At 38.4% G+C, this 14,126-nt stretch overlaps 1 protein-coding gene across 8 annotated transcripts in view; it reads right to left on the reverse strand.

Moving 5' to 3' along the window:
* The window catches only part of HERC1 (HECT and RLD domain containing E3 ubiquitin protein ligase family member 1), a 104,157-nt gene extending 90,242 nt beyond the window's left edge, over positions 1 to 13,915 (reverse strand). For all 8 annotated transcript variants that reach the window (XM_042803730.1, XM_042803726.1, XM_042803729.1 and 5 more), the window contains exon 1: positions 13,788 to 13,915. The gene's annotated coding sequence lies outside the window, so the exon portion shown is untranslated. The remainder of the gene's footprint in view (positions 1 to 13,787) is intronic.
* Positions 13,916 to 14,126: the final 211 nt, after the last annotated feature.

Consider the following 14,126-nt stretch of genomic DNA (forward strand, 5'->3'; position numbering starts at 1 on the left):
GCACTTAAGTTAATCAGAAACTAAGTAACAAATGGCTAACACAGTTCATACCTAGAAGTTACTTCCTCCAGCTCGTTCCCTGAGGACCACAAATACAAGGTTTGTAATTTCTTCAGAGCATGGCCAAGAACACTGCATTTCTTTCACATGGCCAAGCACAAAGGGAGAAGGTAGAAACATGACAAGACATGGAGAAAGGAAGTACTTTTCTTCAGTCATCATCAGCACATATCTAAACCAGTCTAAATGTATAGCAACAAGCTTTATCAAAGTATTTAAACACTGCAGCACTTAAAACACTTTTAATTCAAAGTTCCAAATTCAAAGTTCCTAGAATTTTCTGGGATTTCTATTTTAACAACCACAAAAGCCAAACAAAAAACAACCAAACAACAAAAAAAAAGCAACCAAAAGATCTTTTTGAAATTTTAACAGCTGTTCCTCCTTAAAAATAGCCCTACCTCATTTTGTATGTGTTTATATTTTCAAATCTTGGGACTTCACTGAGAAAAAATATTCCTTTTGGCAATCTGAAAATAACATCCTACCGTCCAAATCACTAGCCAACAGTTTATATGTAATAAACCTCCAAATCTTCAAAGTGGTTCAAAAAAATCTAGAATTTAACCAAGATGATGCCTTGAACATCACCTACTGCAAAACTTCCAGATAGGTAACAAAGTATTTAAGTATGAATTATTAGGGAAAGTTTTGATATTTTACTTTACAGAAAAATGCATCTATCTAGCACCAGGTAGAGAAAAATCTTTTCACATTGACAAAATGTATATCATAAAAGCCCAGCTCTCCTTCCCTTACTCCTTGTTCTCTCCTCCTCCCCAGGAGAAAAAATAAAAGTAGTAAATAGCGAGAATTTGCAACACAACTCATTTGTCATATCTTTTAGAACCACAGTTCCTGTTGAAAAAACAGCCATTTTAGGGGAGTAAACGCCCACACATATTTTACTCTTGCTGATCAGTAAGTCAACTAAAATGGACTTCAAACTCATAGTTGAGCAAGGATTACAAGACAGTTTTACCAATTTAATATCTATTTCAAAAGATTACTGTAGGGAACAGTTACGACAAAATGAAAATATCAAACCCTAAAAAGCAAGTTCTATGTATCCTGGATATAGATTTTTTTTCTAAATAACAGTGGCAGCAACTTGAGCTGAAGCAGAATAAACCTGAAGGCAACTTTTGCCTACTCAAAATTCAAAGTCCTTTGTCATAAAGTTAGAAACCAATCTAGAAAACCTCTGCTTAAGAGTTCACTGTGAAAAAAAAATAATTCAGGAACACTTAAGTAAGCGGAAACACTAATAAAGTGTAGCCAGTGAAACTCTGTTACACCAGGAATAAACAAGAAGCATGAAGAAGTAAAGCAAAGATACAAGCATGAGAAATACCCTCAGCAAAACCCAGGGCGGGGTCAAAGGTCAACTCCATTCTTTATAAACATTATTTGGACAGAACAATTTGAGTATTTCATACCCAACTTAATGCCTGCCAAGAAAGCGGTCTGCATTAACAAGTGCTAGGAGGAAGATTCAGAAACCTACCGATACCACTATTGGCAGTTTCAAATGCTGCTGCAAAACAGAAGATGAAAAAAAAGGCCTTCGTGTACCATCCTCTTAAAAAATACTGTTAAAACTGAGAGAAAATGGGTCTTAATAGCTCTGTCAGTCACAGGCAGTGCTGCAGACTCTACAACTAACCAAAGAAAAGGCTCAGATTCCTCCAATACTCTACTGGAATATTTGCAAGCTGTAGAACATGGTTGGTAGTTAGCCTTCACTTCAATTGGAATGCTAACTGCTGTTTTTTTCTCCTACATCATATGAAAGGGAATGAAAAAAAAAAAACCAACTTTAAAATGAAACCTGTGAAAACAAGAGGGACATAATCAAGGGGTGGCAGTGTGTCTAAGCTAAGAGGATAGAAGAACACTTAAATAACAGAAGAAAATATGCTTAAGAGAGCTCTCTTTTAATGTTATAACAAACATCAACTTATTTGCAGCACAAAGGTCTATTTCCTTTTATCAGAGTCTACCACTTCAAACACACCCAAAGATGAACCTACAACTTTCAAAGCTACATCTCACTGCATAATGAATGAACATCCCCCTATGTTTCAGATTCTGTGTTTTTAAGCACGAAAATACAGAACAGCTACGTCTTCTGGTCTGTTCATGGTTTTCCGCATCATGTAAACAAACTAACACCAAATACACAAATTACCTCATGCTATTATCACTCAAATTCTAAGATCAGGATCAAGTCTTCACATCTTGCAATGATAAGGAAGCATAAAAAGAAGATAATGGGCTGCATTGAAAATTCAAATAAATCAACTTAAGAGCAATTCTAAACATTATGCAATTACAATAAATAAAAGGTTGACATGCATTTCCACGTGGTCAAGAACTCAGAGAGAATTCAAGTATACAACAAATTTAATTTCCCCTTTTTTTCCGTATATTTCTGTTCATCTACTTATAGTATGATTTCAAAGAGGCTTTGATTTAGACAGTATTTGATGCATCTAAGAAAAAAAAAACAAACACAAAACCAAGAGCCTGCAAGTGTTTGTCAGCAAGACAGAGTAAGTGCTAATATTAAATATATTTAAGATCTTCCCTTTTGAGTTAAGATGTAGAGGAAAAAGAGGGAAGTTGTTTTATTTCAGGGATAGAATGCAGTCTTTAGCAGCCTATCAAATTCTAAATATTCTGTGTTATTAAATAGTTTGGTTTTCTTAAATAGGAATTAATTCAGTCTGAAATCACCAACTACTTACAGTTCACTCAAAAACATTCATTTTTGAGATGTAAGCTTGCCTAAAATAACTAAAAAATCAAATGTATTTAAATGTAAAAGGCCTGTTGCAAGCAATCATTAAATATAACAGAGCATTGAACAAATGAGCTTTCAATTAAGTTTGTATCAGTAATGAAGCAGGCCAAACAGTAAATGCTTTTACTGAGGAAAACTACATATTTGCTACGGAAATACAAACTATTCCTGTATCTTAAATAAGAATAAAATAAGAAACTGAAGCTGCATATAACTAAATTTACAAGTTATTTCCATGAAACGGAAATAAATTATGAAGTGATAAACTAAAAATACTGTTCCTTTCTTCTGTCACCATAGCAATTTAAACACTCAGAAACAGAAAGAGGAACTTGGATCTTGCAATTAATCTCAGCTTGTTTATTTTACATATACAAGACCAAGCCACTGACTGCATGGATGCATGAACAGTACCCCGATGCAAAACTGACTAGGAGATATAACAAAACAGGTACTCCACTATAAATGTTTCAGTATTTTTTTATGTATACATATATATATATTTCCGTATTTATAGTATATACTACAAATATTTATTATTTCATGTATATGTGTCTGAAGCCCAAGTAACTTCTGTGTAATATTTATTATCAAAGTGGAGTAATTCTTTCAAAATATCAAGTGAATTTGTAAGGAAAAGTAAATAAAATATATTTTTTGTGTTTATATAACATACCATACAAAAGGTAAAACGGAACTGATAAATAACAGTAAGTTTTCCAGCCACTCTCACCATTCCCTAAGTTATCTATGGAAAACGTAGATTCTTCTAGAAGGGGAACAAAGCAAACGCTAAAGAGTTCTCGTAAATCTACTTGGCTCAGATGTGATGATTGTCAAATCTCTAAGAATGATTTTTTTTTTTTCCAGATTTTTACTACAGCTTCTGGAAACTTGTCTTCACACTTTGAGGGAAGTGGGACAGCTTTGATCGACTTCAAATGCAAGTATAAGAACAACTCAATAGAGGGGGAAAAAAACATTATAAAAAAGGTTCATAAAAGAAGTTCTCAACTTGAACATAGTTGAAGGACTTCAGAATTTGCAAACAGCAGCAAATATTCCTATACTCCAAGGGGAGGGGGCAGGGGAATAATGAAAATAATTTTTAAAGGACTTTAAGCATGGTGTTGAAGGTCAAAGCTTATAAGGTTATAAAGGTCATTTTTGTGAGCTTAGGAAGAAAGATTTGCCCTGGGCTAAACTTATACACAACTTCCCAGACGGAATTTCCATAGCCTCCCCTTTCTGTGTCAGCTTGGAAATTATGGGAGATATTTGAATTAGTGACCTAAGAACTGCCTCCACAGAGCTGACAAATTTATCCTAATACAAGTAAAACAGGAAGCTCCCTTCTAGGGTTTAGATTTGAGAAATTGAAAAAAATTACTGAGAAGGTGCTGTGCATAGATCTAAGAGAAAGACTGCTGCAATAAATTAAAAGGTGGAGATGGAACAGAAGCTACGTAAAGAGATTACAGCACACACTGTAGGCTTCTTCTGGAGGGAGGAGCAGGAAGATGAGGAACAGCTCTAGGCAACTCCAAAAAGATTACTCCTAATTCCTGCAAGAAGAGATTTGAGAGGCAAGGCAAGAAAAATTAGAGGTTTTTTGTTTTGTTTAAAAGAAGATTGTACAAAAGATCATAAAAAGTATCACTGACATCGGCACAGGGTGCCCAGAGAAGCTTTGGCTGACCCCTCCCTGAAAGGCTTCAAGGCCAGGTTGGACAGGGCTTTGAGTAACCTGCTCTAGTGCAAGGTGTCCCTGCCCGTGGCAGCGGGGTTAGAACTAGATGGTCTTTAAGGTCCCTTCCAACCCAACCACTGTGATTCTATGAAAAAGTCAAGACTCTCACTATTTTAAAAAGTAGAGAGTATAACAGCACAGTTTCCCCACAAAAATGTGTTGTTTTTCCAAGTCCTTTAGCACACACATTCCACTTATCAACAGACAGAAACCACCTAAATATATGGAAGAGATTAGTTGAATTCAGGGTTTTTCTTTTTTAAGCATCACGATCTCCAACACAGTGGTTCTACCTCACTGACAAATGCAGGTAAATATTGGTACTCCATCAAGAATTTCAATAGTAACAAAAGCCCACAGATAAGAAGGGAGAAGGTATAACTGCTGCCCAGACTCACAAAATGAAAAATTGATCAACTCAGAAGTGTAGCTAAAAAGTACAGTGATTTCCCATTGCTTGTATATACCTGAATCTTCCTGTTTAATTGGTATTTTGCAACTTTGTGCTTTCCTCCCTGCATACAAGGTCCAAACAAGTAAGCATTGTAATAGAGGGATAAAAAGCAAAACTGATCTTACATAAAGTGTTGACAAATGGACACAGTAAACAATACATTTTAACCTAGAAAAAACACAGATATTATTACTCACAATTATTAAAAATTTTAGCAACTTTTAGAATATTAGAGGAATTAAATATAACCTTCTATCCAAATTCTACTTTATCTCGTTTTATTTCTCCCTGCAATGTATGATTATTAACTCCCTGTATAATGTATTAGGTATAAAGCAATTAATAACAGCTTCAACAGTCTACCCCAAATGCAAGAAGATACATGGGAAAAGCCAAAAAAATTACTTTAGCACTTATCAAGGGTTAAGTTATAATATCCTGTAGCAAAACCAGAATTAACTTACGGAAAAGTGAAAACATGTACTAGAAAGATAATGAAAAAAATATTTAAGTATAATCCAGAAATTTGTCAATTCTGGAAACATGAAGACAGCACCACTTGATGAACCACAATCTGAGAATCAGTATGCATAAAATGCTATACAATATCTTTAATCAGTACGAAGAAAATATGTTTTCTTAAATCAGTAACTCTAGAACACACACTGAAGATATTCAGGTCAGAATCAAACGAAGCTACATATTACCACATTTTTAACTTAGTCTTACTACAGCAGAAATCAAGCACAGACAGAAACAATTATTCTGACAGAAGCTAAGTCATAAGACTGTTAGAATGGCTACAAAAGCAGTTGAAAGCTTTCTTTTCTGCAAAACTCTTGAAAACTGGCACTTATAAAGCTGCTAACATTACACATCCTAAAAAACAGAAGTTTTCTCAGAGGGAAAATAAACCTCACAAACACTCACTCTCCCTCTCTGCAATTAGCAATTTCAGCAACCTTTGTAAAATGATGACTTTTAACTTTATTTTATGGGAACTTAATTATAAAAGCTTTTAACACAAGAAGCTGGAAGTTTGTACAGTCAAATCAAAGGCAGGAAATACCAAAACTAAAGAACAAGCGAAGACCTGGTTGTGAAAATCGCATGCCTGAATTCTATTTACTGCCTCACTGTAAAGTCAAACCCCCTTTCCCCAATAGACAGGTAAAGATATTTTTTGAAACAGATTCCAAGAAAAGAAAAACTTTAACAAGACAACAAAACAAATAAGGAGATCTGTGTATTTCTAAAGGACAGAGTTCTTCAGTGTGTGTTTGCTGACAACGATCTTTCTCAAGTTCAAAGCAGTTTAATTTACTATTTTCAGCATGAGTGGTCCTAGAGTAAAATGTGCTAGAGATACTTTAAGCATGATGTCACCTGGATGGTTTCTGAAATGGATTAGAAAATTTAATATTTAAACAGATGGCAGCCAGGGAGCACTACATCTCTTGGTATTGCTAAGAGTAATACTTCAAGTAACGCTAAGAGTAAATCCTTGTTTGCAACACTGAGAAATAATTTCTGCAGATGGGCCATAAAAATCAAGCTTTTTGTGGCATACACAAAAATTAGGAAAGATTTCACAATTAGAATAATCAGGTAATTCTACGAGCTCATTAAGAATAGAATTCAACTGATTCACTGCAAGTGAGACCCTCGACTCAAAAACTTCTTTTTTCTCGAATGTTAATTTAGGTAAGTTCTTAAGAAAGCAAAAGTTCTGTATACATAGCTGATCTCAGGTCTGGAACAGTTAATTTATGTGAAATATGACTGAAAATCTGATCACTATTGTTGTGGTTTAACCTGGCAGGCAGCTAAACCCCACAGAGCCATTCGTTCACTCACTCCCCCCCGGCCTCATGAGACAAGGGAGAGAATTGGAAAAAAGGTAAAACTTGCGGGCTGAGATAAAGACAGATTAATGGGACACAAAAGGAAGGGAAAATAATAATAGTGATAAAAGAAGATACAAAACAAGTGATGCACAATGCAACTGCTTGCCACCCGCTGACCAATGCCCAGCCAGTCCCTGAGCAGTGGGCCACCACTCCCTGGCCAACTCCCCCCGCTTTTGTTGTTCAGCACGACACCATACTGCCTGGCACATCCCCTTGGCCAGCTGGGGTCAGCTGTCCTGGCTGCGTCCCTTCCCAGCTTCTCATGGGCCTCCAGCCTCCCCGCTGGCAGGGCAGCATGAGAGGCTGAAAAGTCATTTACTTAGTGTAAGCACTGTTCAGCAACAACTAAAACGTGGGTCTCTTATCAACACTATTCTCATCCCAAATCCAAAACACTGCACTATACCAGCTACTAGGAAAAAAATTAACTCTATCCCAGACAAAACCATGACAAATATGTTTCCATTTACTGCCTCACCGTGGTAACAACTACAACTCCCTTATACAAGTGGAATCTCTTCAAAGTTGCAACATTTTAGTTTTGTATCATAAGCACTTAAAACTCTCATAAAATGTAACATTCTTACCAGTAAACAGAAGTCTTTATTCTGTATCTAAGTTTACTAAATTATTATCTCAATATTCTGTCCAATTCCTAATACAACTATAACACACAAAAAAATGTGGTTATTTTATTTCTCCTCCGCTGTATCAACTGAAACCAAAGACTCTCTCCACAGAAGCACTGCATACCTATCATCATCCATACCATACTCCTCTGTCTTCTTCCTAGTTCCTTTATTGCTATATTATCACCTATATTGATAAAATGATCCAACTGCAGCATCAGAATACATATCTGTATGTTTATCTCTATGATTCCAGAACTCAATGTGGAATTCAAGATACAACTGTGCCTTGAATTTGTGCAACAGAAGGACTATTTTCTGGTTTTGATGAGTTCCAGCCCTAACAGTTCCTAACATTCCATAAAACAACGTATTACCTGAACTTTTTACCATTCCAGTCTTTCATACTTCTTACAAAGGAGGCACAAGGTCCCAGTAAGAATCATGCTTTACAGGCTACCAACTGTTAGAATGCAGCAATTTTTGCAATCTTTAATAAAGTTTCACAATCTGAAAGTACAACTGAAAGCAAACTGTTTGCTTTCCTTTTTTCATAATTAAAAGGTTGTTTATATATATATATACTTATGATTTAGCAGCCGGTATCAGGGCTCCAAACAACATTTGCAGCCTTTTACTTGAAAGGTTAGAAACCAGGAATATATAAAATTAATTAAAATCCTGACTTGTCATAGGCCAACAACGTAAACGCTAAAAGCAATACAAAACCCGCAAAACGTTCTCTATTACTCATGGCCAGGACAAACTATGACAGTTAAAGCCAACGGTAACAGGGCATAATGTGGTCTAAAAGAGTTATTTGTTCAGTATTTTACTCATGCCAAAAAAGCATTGTAGATCACTGTGCAAGGTAATGTTCCTCAAATGTTCTTTTTGGTCAATACATTTAGTCTATACGCAGTGTTGTGACAGATGTGAGGTGAATGGGAATCTATAGAAAACAGTCATGGGAAAGAAAAAGAGAAAACAATAAATGAGAAGCTACTGACACTGCAGAGAAATTACTACAAATTAACAGAGAATCAAAACTAAAGAGACAGAAAGAGACGTTGGAAGCAGAAAAAAAGGAAAAAGGGAGAGGTGCTAGATAATAGACGGACAGTAAAACAGTGCAGAAAAAATAAGCCATGGTCTCCTACAAATCTGGAACAGCAAGACAACAAGCAAAAGGAACTAAACCAGAAAGAGCAAGCAAGAACAGCAGCTACAGCAGATTGCTCTTCACTTGTAAGAAAAACATTACAGTGAAATACACACTAACATTTATTGATTTATGTGAATACCTATCTCCATTGGTCACAATGTCCACTATCTTTCTGCCTTGTATTAGCCTTCTGTTCAGCATATGGAAACCAAATTACCAACATCCCAATTTAGATTAACTCTGCAGCCAACTACCAACTTTTCAAACATTAAATTCCACCTAACTTTATAATATTTGTCAGGTAAACCATGCTGAAGTTCTTCTGATATTCTTCCAAATTTAGTCTTCCTACATATTTGTAGGTTCCTTTAGGATTATTTATACATTATCAGGTCTACTATCAAAACCAATATGCTTTCAGCTGGTCATAACTGGTCACTCCAAAAAATATTTTGGGAGACAGAAAAAATGTAAAGTTATTAAGTTGATAAGAAATTAAATCTATTTGCTATTTTTACCTTATGTTTATAAAGAACATGACACAAAAACCTAATCATGGTTTGTGAATGTAAATCTTATACCCTTGAGTGTTGTAAAAAAGCTATCCAAGCAGAAGAAAAATAGAAGTCTGTTACTACTATTCAGCAGAGACGCAAGTGTCAATTTAATCCACTACTTCTTCAGATGCATAAAAGTATATTGAAACAAAAGCTGAAAATGTAGGAGACAGTCCACATACATAATCACCAAAAGCAGTTAGTAAAAAGAGGAGCTGAGAAGCACACATCCCCATGCATCAAAAACCTTCCTACAGTTTGAGGAAACAAAGGTGCCTGATCTTGCATTGAGAAAGGGCTGAAAACCCCAGTGAAGTTTTACAACTACCGCTCTCCCCTAAAGGTATAATCACTTGTACTTCTACTATCTTGTACTACTAACAACCATGCAGTCATAATATTTCCAACCACATAAAACACAGGAATAGACATTTTCTTGTGAAAACTAGAAAAATTAAGATGTACTTACTAGTAATTATGATCTTAAACTGAGAAAGTCAGCAATGGATAGAAGACTGCAAAATCCACATACGTATAGATATTCAAAATTGAACTAGATCAGTGATCTCATCTGATTTTCAAGTTAGCTCTGATGTAAGCAGAGGTGTGGACTGCAGCCTTTCTGTATATATGAAGGGGGCATGTAAGAAAGATAGAGGGAGACCTTTTATCAGTGCCTGTAGTGACAGGACAAGGGTCAATGGTTTTAAACTGAAAAAGGGTAGGTTTAGACTGGATATCAAGATGAAATTTTTTATAATGAGGATGGTGAGGCGCTGGCCCAGGGTGCCCAGAGCAGCTGTGGCTGCCCCCTCCCTGGAAGGGTTCCAGGCCAAGTCGGATGGAAGTTGGAGCACCCTGGGCTGGGGGAAGGTGTCCCTGCCCGGGGCAGGGGGCGTGGAACTAGACGGTCTTTAAGGTCCCTCCCAACCCAAACCATTCTGTGACTGTATGACCTCCAGAGGTGACTTACAACCTAATTATCTGACGGTTCTGGTAGCAAGTTTTTGAATCACTCCTTTGTCTGGAATACAGTGAATAAGGTATAGCTCATTCTATTTTAAAATACAGTGGAGCCCATTTTTACTTTAATCTGCAATTTCTAATTTCTGAGAGTAAAAAGAAAAAAAAAGTACTCAAGAGCTAGACTGGAACTTAAGTGCAAAATAAACAAAGTACACAATTTGTGTTAACATTTCCATTTCTTGACTCAGAGTACTCGCAGTATAACTAACTGAAAAGTAAACTTCTGTTGTATAAATTCGCACATTTGTGAGAAAATGTTTGAGGATGAAATTTCTGTATTGTGCAGTGCTGACGGCAAAAAAAATTTATTACTCTTAAGGAGGACTCAAATTGGAGGCTCTTCTTTAAACAGTAAATGAATTCCAGCTTCCAGCAGAGAACACAATAGTTTGTGCCACCTGAACATATTCCCAACTAGCTTGATGACATCAAGTCAATGGTAACCAACAGTCAAGGTCAGAGAATATACCTGGACAGTGCCCAGGCCACCATGGCACTTGCTCTTGACCGGCAAGTTCCATAGCCACTGGGTTCCAGGCTATTTTATTTTTTTTTATCTTCAAAAATTAAGGGTTACTGTGAAGTTTCTACGATGCACAGTAAGCAGCTGCAGCACACTGCCAGTTACTTCAGCAGCCCCAGGACAGCAGAGCTTCATTTTCTTAGGGCTACTTGAGATGGTTTTAAAGAGAAAACACCTACCAGATTTGAATGGTCCATGTGACTGTCAACCACTACAGGGAGACAGAAGAAAAAGAAAACCTGACAGCAATTTGAGTTTGAGTATTTCTGGGAACCAATCATGAGAAAGAAACGTAACAAACACAGTACTCACCACTCACTAAGGTGACTTTGACACCAAGAAGTCAAATCAGGCATAGACAAATGCACCCTGCATTAAACTAAAATACACTAGAACAAGATAAAAATCTTTCGTTATATAAACAGAGGAAGACTGCGTATCTGTACAGTATCTAAATGAAGACTGTTGTATTGAAAGAATAATGACTTCATAACAGCCTATGGCAAGAACTCAAATGTCTGCTCCACCAAGTCTTCCTGAAATATATATAATTTCTATCTCCATTACTTATTTCTAAAAAGGGGATAGAAGTGCTTCTCCACCCCACAATAATTACAAGAATAATTACATTTAAAATGGAAAGAAAGACTGGAATACTAAAAGTGAGCCTTAAACAAAAGTATTTAAAAGTATATACTTTTAATTTTACTACCAAAATACAAAGACTGATTTCACAAGCAGTTTCTCCCATTCATAATATGGTCCCAACTCCACTCATCACTGATACTTTGGAACAGGCAGAGCACCCCTGCACTGTTTTCTTCACAAAAAGGAAGATTACGGCTACCTAAAATTGGTAAATTAAGGACAAAAAACAACTGAGATTTTTAGGCAGGCCACTTAAATCATTTCCTAATCAACTCACATCCATTTAATTCAGTTGTGAATTAACAGAAGAAAAAGCTTTCACTGGTAAACTGTCTATCAGTTCAAGGATTAAATGAATAAAAAAATGCTGTGTTATATTATTGCTATGCCAAGCAGTCCTTTGCCAAAAATAAATCAAAGACTTTATATCCCCATTATTCTTAATTAACAATTAGATATCAATACCTCCTTTACACAGCTTGCAGAAAAAAAATTTCAACACCCCTACTCCCCCTTCAACTTATATACTTCCAGCCACAAAAAGATGGTTATCCTTAATGTTAAAACAATGAACCAAACATACACGAGACTCCTAAATAAGAACGTAAGAGCAGAGAGGAAAGCCTCAAACATATACAAGGTTTGTCTGTATCTGGGGGCAAGGAACCCTAAGATGTTTCATTCTGAGACACAACTACTGTGTATAAAGCCACCTAACAAATTCCTTGTAGATGCAAGGTACAGGAGACTGGTAATGCCCTTCTTCTGTCCTGTAGTACATTAACATCGTACAGCTTTTAATCTTTCATACAAAATTTATAGATTTCTCTTAGAATATTGGGAGGCAGTAGAAGACTGACCAGGTATACAATCTACCTTTCCAGATTAAATGTCTATTAAATATTTTCCCCATATTTATGTGAGACTCAATTCTGAAATCCAAGTGCTCTGCAGTCTCACATCCCTATGCAACGGGGACGATGTGGTTTACACAGGGCCTCTAACAAGAAGCATTAAATTCAGTATGTGTAAATTCATAGCTTTGAGGTTTTGTTATGAACTAACAGGATAGAACACTTCGCTAAACTACAAATCTGATCAAGCTCATGACACAATATGTATGCGTGTATATATGCATGTACCTATATGTAATGTGTATGCATGTATATAGAGCACATGGTCCCAGCTACACCAAATTAAACAGTCCATGAAGCAGCAATCAGCTTAGATATGTGACATGAAGAACAAGTCTAAAACAAGGGATGATGACATTGTTTCACCAACTGCACACTGTACACTGCGAAACAGAGAGAGGATAACAATAGGGTTCTATCCCTAAAACATATGAAAAGCAGCTTGTATACAGTAAGTTCTAAAATAAATTAACTGTATACAGTTTATAAAAAAAAAACAAAACACAAAAAAAACAGCACCACCTGCTAGGACATCACTTTGGAATACAAAATAAATCTCCAAGTAAAAGTACACATATAATTTTTCAATACTGCAAATAAAATACAGCAAATAAGCCATAGAGAGACGATGCAATTCACATGACAAGTCTGGAGATACATGGAACACCTACAGCCACGCACATAGTTGATAAAGGCCCACATGACGAATTTCAGAGAGAATTTTGTGACACCAGCCAGATCCACCTAGGATGCATACAGCCAGAGATGCATTTAGCACTTTGGGGAAGAATGCACAGCCATGCTACAATTGCATTCATGAGGCTCAAGGGGAAATGCACAGGCTCCGAAGATCTCCACCGAAGCACAACACAGATTTTGTATAGTTCATACCGCTTTCAAGAGGCACAAAAAGCCCCCTCCTCCCCTCCCTACAAAGGAAGAAGAGCTGCTGGCCGCCCGTCATTATCCCACCCCCAGCAACAGGGCACTGACATCTGACCGGCCCCACCTGCCTCCCCCTTTTCCCCATCCCCGCCCACACCTTCCCCCCTCCCAGACTCCCGTGCCAAGAGCTGCGGCCTCGCCGCCCCGCGCCCCCCCAGCACCGGCACAGGGAGTGCAGCCACCACCTCGTGACGAGGCGGGGGCCGTGCCGGGGCGCAACGGGGCAGCAGCTACGCCCCCCCGCAGCCGCGCCCGGCCAGACGGCCGTTTGTTTAGGTGGGGAGCGGCACTGAGGAGAACCCCCCCCCCTCGCCTCCCCTCCCCGCCCCCGCCCAGGCCTCCCACCCCTGCCCGCACCGGGGGCCGGGGCTCGGCAGCCCCCCCGCAGCCGAGCGCTCACCAGGCGGCGGGGGGAGGCGGCGGACCGTGGCCTGGGTCTTCCGCGAGGCTGGGACAAGCGGCAAGTGCCCGCCGGGAGCCGCGTCCTCTCCTGCGGCAGCGGCGGCGGCTTGTCAAAGAGAAAACATGACGCGGGCGGGGAGGGGGAGGGAGGCGGCGAGATCTCGCGGGGCTACCGCACGGGTCTCGCGAGACTGCCGGCCGCTCCCCGCCTCCGCGCGCAAGGCCGCGAGTAGCCACCCCGCGGGAAAGCGGCGGGTGGGGGGGTGGGGAGGGGTCCGCCGCTCCCGGGGCCGGCAAACTGCAAAAGCAGCCCCCGAGGAGCGGGCGCCGAGCTTCC

This window comes from Tyto alba, unplaced genomic scaffold (genome assembly GCF_018691265.1).
Source record: "Tyto alba isolate M040663 unplaced genomic scaffold, T.alba_DEE_v4.0 Super-Scaffold_41, whole genome shotgun sequence".
NCBI lineage: Eukaryota > Metazoa > Chordata > Aves > Strigiformes > Tytonidae > Tyto > Tyto alba.